Consider the following 6,818-nt stretch of genomic DNA (forward strand, 5'->3'; position numbering starts at 1 on the left):
AAAAGTGTCTGCCAAGTAGGGCTGTGTATCACCAGCAAAGTCACGATACGATACGTATCACGATACAGAGGCCACGATACGATGCGTATCACGATACGGGACTGCACTGAATTTCACCTCAGCAGAATTTAGAAAAACAGCTGTTTATTAAACACTGCTTACTATAGTGCCATTTCTAACTATTGGCAGAGCAAGCAGTTGACCTCTGCATTATGAAGGACCTCCATAACTGTACCACAGTACAATATAGGTAATGGCATATGTTTCATGTTTACATTGTGCACTCCCCACCAGGTACAATATTCTGATTGTTTGCATATCCAATTTGGTGTTAAAAATGCCCTGACTTTTGACAGTCTATTAATAAAATAATGTCAAGAAAGAGTTTAAAATCAAAACTGATATTACTTGCACTCTGCATCCGTCACTTTGGGATACAATATTGAGGGATACAATATTCTGTCTTGTATGCTGCACATTTTCTGTGGATAAAGAACATTTAAACACTGTGTGATAGTAAGCAATAGTAGGAGTAGTATGGTAGTATGCTATTCTGATGGGTGATTGGGGGCGGAGTTAAAAAATAAGAGGGCTTGATGATGTCAGCTGAAAAGGAAAATAATTTCAGAGGCGGAGCAAGTTGCTTTACCAATTGATTAGGATGACAAACTTTCACAAAAAGAATGTATTAAAAAAGTAAATGAGTAAAATAAGTAATTTTTTTGTTTTTAATTTTTTTTTAGATGTTATCAAAGAAGAGTAAATCAAATTCTTATAATACAGAACTCTCTTGAAGGTTGATATTAATATACTAATGAAAAGTTACAAATCTCAAATGATTGTCTCTCTTCTCTTGTTTCAGCAGTGCTGTACTTTCTCTAGACACACGTCTGTTTAGCGGTTATGCCTGCTTAAGCACACACACACACACACACAGGCTCTCTTACACGCACTTGCCATGTCTGACCCGCAGGTCATGCTGAAGTGACTTTGTGCCCCATTTATACCTGGGCCTCTTTGAAAGCAGGCCTCGCATTCCTGCTCCGTTGGACGGGGGATGTCCTGCTTATTGCCAGCGAGTAGGAAGTTTCTGCCGTTAGGGATTATGTGCCGTTTCCTCGCCTAGAAGCTTTCGGCTTGTCCCCTCCCACTCTTGAAAAAGCAGCGACTCCACAAACTAGAAAACGGTGCGAACTAAATACCTGCCTCTCTGACCACCAGCCTCAGCCTTTCAGCCCTGCTCGTCTGCGCTTGTGCGATTGCTGGGAGGAGGCAGCCGCGTTCCGTCCGCTTTTGTGTGGTTGTACAGAAGTGCTGCGGTTGAGAGGAGGAGGTGGAGGGGAACAGCTGCTCCCCACACAGAAGCCGGTTTCCCAGCCTGACAGGCAGCGAGAGGCAGCCAGTGCCTGGGCTGTTTTCCCGGAAGCCCTCGGGTTGGTTCGCAAGCCTCCGCAGCTCCGGCTAGGAAGGGAATTTTTATGGCGGTGACGAAACACAAAATGGACCAGAGCAAGTAGGATTCTTTCCTTCACAAGGCCAGGCGCTCGTGTTCTCTGTGAGTACTCTGCCTGTTTTTTTTTGCTAAAGTTGTGTGGACACAAAGGATCGTACAGTCCTTGTTCTTTTTGTGTTGTTTTGTTTGGCTTCTCTCTGCCTCTCTAAACTGTCAAGAACTCAGTTTCCTGTGAGAAACAACTCGGGCAGTTTATCACTCGCGTTGAGTTGCAGGTTTCGTGAAAAGGGAGCTTCGTGCTTTTGAATTGCAGCTGGGCTAAAGGGTCACGGCCAGAGGCATCGGTGCTGTGTGTATATGTGCAAACCAAATACGGACTGCGATCTGATAAAGAACGTTTATGAATGTTTGTGAATCCTCTGGCATTGCTTTTGGAAGTTGTGGGACACGACAGCATGCTTTGAACTTGGCAGAGAGTGAGAAACTTTGCGTAAACTGTTGGAAGGACTGTACAGAGACTCGTTTGCACTGTTACACACTCATGGCTGCCGGGTTTTGAATCAGTGTTGCTTTAATATAGTATTTAAGGAAATATCTGAACTTATTCTTTTTTTTTTTTTTTGCCAGAATACTTTTTAAGCGAGTAGCATTAACCTTAAAGAAATGTAATATATTTTTATTTAAATATATATGGTATCTAAATCATGTATTGAGGATCTTTTGTTAACCTTTACAAGCTATGATTTAATTGAGAGGCTGATTAATATGCAATATTCAGCTCAAGTGAACAATTTGAGTTACTATTTCTCAAAGTTTAGTGTCAAGTTGGTTAATTTATTCAGGAACAATAGATCATAACTGCTTGTGTTGTAATATACAATACATATTTGTAGTAAATAGTTGCTGAGGCAAAACTATAATTTGAGGCATTTTTAAGTCTAATTGGCTTGTTGGTGCAGACATTTCTTAGTCCAACTATATTTATTGTGTCAAAAAGCATTTTATCAGTCTAATGTTTTCCATTATTCACGTGATTTGGTTTTTAGACAGCCTGTCTGTCTGATGCTGTGGCACTTCACCTGTTCTTCCAGAGCCTGAGTCCTGTAAAATGTATTTTTTCTTTAGGAGAAGCCATGCTTCACCTTTTTCTGTTGCCCCCTCAGATGACCTTGTTGTCACAGGAATGAGATGTTTGGACAGGCATTAACGCGCGGCTTTCTCTTCTAGAGTGCTGTTTCAAAGCATGGCCAGAGGCATGGAAAAGAGGGAATGCACAAAAAGAAAAAAGGCGGAGGGCAAAAAGGCAAAGGACTCGAGTAGTTTTAGCTTAGCTTTCGGTTTCCAGGCCATTTTTTTGTGTAAGGTGGGATATCGCAGTTTAGTTGTCAACATAGCACAGAGAAAGAGAGAGAGAGCGAGTGAGCGAGGGGCCACCGCTGAATCTAGTTCTCTATTTTAGGTATGTAGGTCACTATCCTCTGAAGTAGCAGATCTGCACACCTTCTTAATGAGGGCTTCTGAAGTCTTTGTGGCAGATGGTTTATTTTTGGCTCTTTGCTGTTCTATATTAAAGTTTCTTCAGGGCACATCAAGTTGATGACCAGGCTTTTAAAAAACACAGATCTTGTCTCTGATCTCCTCTCCAGTCCTCAGTTTAGACCAATGTTTCATCTAATTTGAGGTTCATGATGAGGAAAACCTATTTCTATTGGGCGAACCCATCAGTCACCTGAGAAGAAACACTTCTGAAACACTGTACTAGAACTCTACAGTAACTACAAACCTAGGAAAATACATTATATAATATATATAATATTATATAAGAAAAAAGAAAAAATAGGCTTTCTCTGTCATTCTGTATTTGCACACACAATTTCTAATTACTATATTTTCATCTATAGTTACCACATTATTTTTTAACTATATTTTAGGAAACATTTATATGATTAGATGAGATAAATTTTCTCATCTAGCATGACACAATTGAAGCTCCATGTGAAATAATTAGGAAATTGTTGTTAAAGAAATTTTAGTTGGCATATAGCATGTCACAACCTAGGAAATGTCAGTTTTCCTCTCGGTTTGTGTCTTTTATATCTATATTTTTATATAGGCTAACTATGGCAGGATGATATTGGTATTTGATATAGATATAAATTGGTGATACTGTATATAGGCTTAACTGTTTTCAACTTCTGAGTTGAGTGGAGATGATAGTCTGTGATCTGAAAAACAAAAATGAAATATAATAGTGCATGACCTTTGTGGGCTTCCGTATGTTTGGAAACAATTTCATTTTGTACCGCTATGAACTTGAACTGCTTATACTGTTATAGGATGCCGTCCTTGTCTCTTGAATAAATCAAATGTGTTTCTACAAGATTTGTAATATCTTTAATTAGGCTGTAGAAACACTATTGTTTTAGGATTTTTGAGTCTGCATTTGTTCTGGTCTGCGCTGGAGCAGCATCAGAAGTGGCGCAGCTTAGAGGGAACATTGGTTCAGTCCCTAATGAGCAGTGCTGCTCTTAACTTAGTGATTTTGACAGGAAGGAAAGGAACATTGTTATTTTGTGAGTGTGTGTGTGTGTGTGTGTGTTCTCGTCGCACTGCTGCGGTTCTAACGGGTTAAAAGGTGGATGCGTACTTGCTCTCTGTTGACAGGCAGAACGCCGAGTGCCGAATGTGTTTAACTGCCTCGCAGGCTGTAAATTTGTCACACTGTCATTTGCCGACATGTTTTACATAAAACATGTTTTTCTAGGTATTAGGTTTCTGCAGAAGCTCGTGCTAGAAAAGATCATAACTGGAAAGTTCAGGATTGAAAAACTTTTTTGACAACTCGTGAACAGAAACACTTCACTTTCTTTCTATTATTTGTTTTAATAAGTTTTGTTCATATTATATTTGGATCAAGTTTTTACATGACATTTGGATTATTATTCCATTCTAATGAGTAATCATTTTATCTTAATTAAATGAAAATAATTTTAGGCAGCTTCTCCAGGTTTGATTCTATCACCAGGGTTTTCAAGAACTACTTTTAATAAATAATATCCATTATTTATTTATTTATTTTTATCAGTTCTGAGCTGTTTTAAATATTAAGAAGTATAAGTGTTTTTTAATCCAGCATTTCTTCATTTAGCTAAAATAAAATAAATAATTATTTAAAATAATTATTTTTGTTTTAATTTAAGATTTCAAGTCTCACAGACATTTTGTTTAAAACATAAATCTCCCTTGCATTCCTTCAGGCTTTAGTTCATTAGTTTAGCCAGATTCCGACACTCCACAAATTATTAGTTTGACTTCAGTTGTCAGTGTAAAGGTTTCAAATCCCTGGTTTAATGTGATTTATAGAGGGAAACACACACACACACAGGTTTTGTTATCAAAAAAGGCGCTAAGAAGCTTTCTCTCTCTCTCTCTCTCTCTCTCTCTCTCGCTCACACACACACACACACACACACAATTCGTGTCCTGGAGAGCCATAAAAGAGATGATGTCATGTCTGAACTGGAGACTGTGTGTGTTTGCACTGATCCGTTTCTCATTCAGAACCATTGAATGGGCCAGATCGCTCTGAAAGAAGACCAAAAAAAGCTCTGAAATCCCCAGCAGACGGCCTGAAAGTTGCCTATTCTAGTCAAATTTAATTTAACTCAATCTTCTATAAAAATGTAGACCAGTTTTTTTGTACATTTTAAGGGTCTATACCATATATTCCAGGAGGGATTTATGATGATTGTAAGACTGAAAATAAAAGAATGTGACTGATTTTGGTCATCCTTCAAAAAGCCTGCTGCTAGTGTTTTTTTTTTCTCTCTCTCTTTTCAGCTTGCTTTTGACAGGTAACTTATTTCAACATATTTAAAGGCAACATTTGACTTTAGTATGCTGTACATACAATGAAAGCTTTAACAGTAAAAATATTTTATTGTATTATTTTTTTTTGTAAGTATTTTTTTTAAATGCAGGCTTTAAAAAATCCATAGGTTAATATGATAAATCTATTTAGAAAAGCAGTGTATGTTAAATTTCACATGCATTTTTGTCTGTTACACATATTCTACAAAGAATTTTGACAGACTCTGCAGGTGTGATGATTGTGATTTGAAACTTTTACTGGTATTTTTAGTGACCTTTCAGAGTGTGTGCACATTACAGAACAAAAGAAACATGTTTAGTGAATGTTCACTACAGTTCATGTGACATCATTACCTACTCAATGGCAGGTGCACAGTGACAGGGCTCTTGGGGTGAAACACATCTCTTTGCTTTTATGGCTACTCACTGTCCTTGTTTTGTCCTTGTTTACTTGTTAAATGTCCAGCAGTCTTTCATTCTTGGCTTTCTGATGTCCGAAAGGGATGGGGTGGGACTGCATTGAGAGCTGCTCTTCATCAAGGGCTTTTGACTGCTGTCTGAAGAGAGGGGAGTATTTCAGACACAAAAGGCAAACACATATTTAGTGTGAGACAAAGGCTGTCCTGGGCTGCTCAGCAAGGGGTTAAACTCTCCTTTTGTTTGCACGCAATTAGAAGATCACTAGTTTGCCTTGTCCTGTCATCAAGACTTTAGGGTTGAACACTCAAGAAACCTGTCAAGAATGTGTTTGGGTCATATTTCACCACAAAATGTCAAATTAATTTAAAATAAATTATTATGTATATTTAAATAGAAACTTTTATGTGAAATTATTTATGTGAGAGTAATGTACATTTCACCACCAAATAAACAACAACAACAAAAAATCTCATTACTATAATGTAAAAAAATCCATATTTTATTTGTAGAATATTTATAGATAATGGTAGTATTTGTTGTACTGCTTAATTTTGATTTAGATAAAATCTTTAGTAATTTTATTTAAATAAAAATTGATCCATTAGATTTACTTTTGTAAAAAAAAAAAAAGTGCAAAATGCATAATTACTATCATGAGAATCACCAAAATGATGGGAATTACAAACAAAATGATGTAGTACATAATGCCCAGAAGCAATACAGTAATTGGAATGCAGAAAAATCGGACTTATTGACATTAAATTAATGTCACAATGCAAAATATGATTTATTATTCTTTAGTAGGGATGTAACGATTAACCGCGAGCCGGTTGAAAATCGTTTCAAATATGTCACGATTCAAATCAGTTGAGGTATTATTTACATTTACATTATATTTACATTTTTGTCATTTAGCAGATGCTTTTGTCCAAAGCGACTTACAAATGATGACAATAGAAGCAATCAAAACCAACAAAAGAGCAATAATATGCAAGTGCTATATTAGTATATTATTATAGTTATATTTCAATTTTACAAAGAAATGTGCAGCATTTTGTCCAAGCAATAATAAAAG

General features: G+C 36.9%; 1 long non-coding RNA gene across 1 annotated transcript in view; it reads left to right on the forward strand.

Annotated features, from left to right (window-relative positions):
• The first annotated feature begins 1,050 nt into the window (after positions 1-1,050).
• Positions 1,051-6,818, forward strand: part of LOC107741131 (uncharacterized) — a 50,349-nt gene continuing 44,581 nt past the window's right edge. The window contains exon 1 of the long non-coding RNA XR_001640165.1: positions 1,051-1,555. This is a non-coding gene — a long non-coding RNA (uncharacterized LOC107741131). The remainder of the gene's footprint in view (positions 1,556-6,818) is intronic.

This window comes from Sinocyclocheilus rhinocerous, unplaced genomic scaffold, assembly GCF_001515625.1.
Source record: "Sinocyclocheilus rhinocerous isolate Xijiao unplaced genomic scaffold, SAMN03320098_v1.1 scaffold1307, whole genome shotgun sequence".
In the NCBI taxonomy this organism is placed as follows: domain Eukaryota; kingdom Metazoa; phylum Chordata; class Actinopteri; order Cypriniformes; family Cyprinidae; genus Sinocyclocheilus; species Sinocyclocheilus rhinocerous.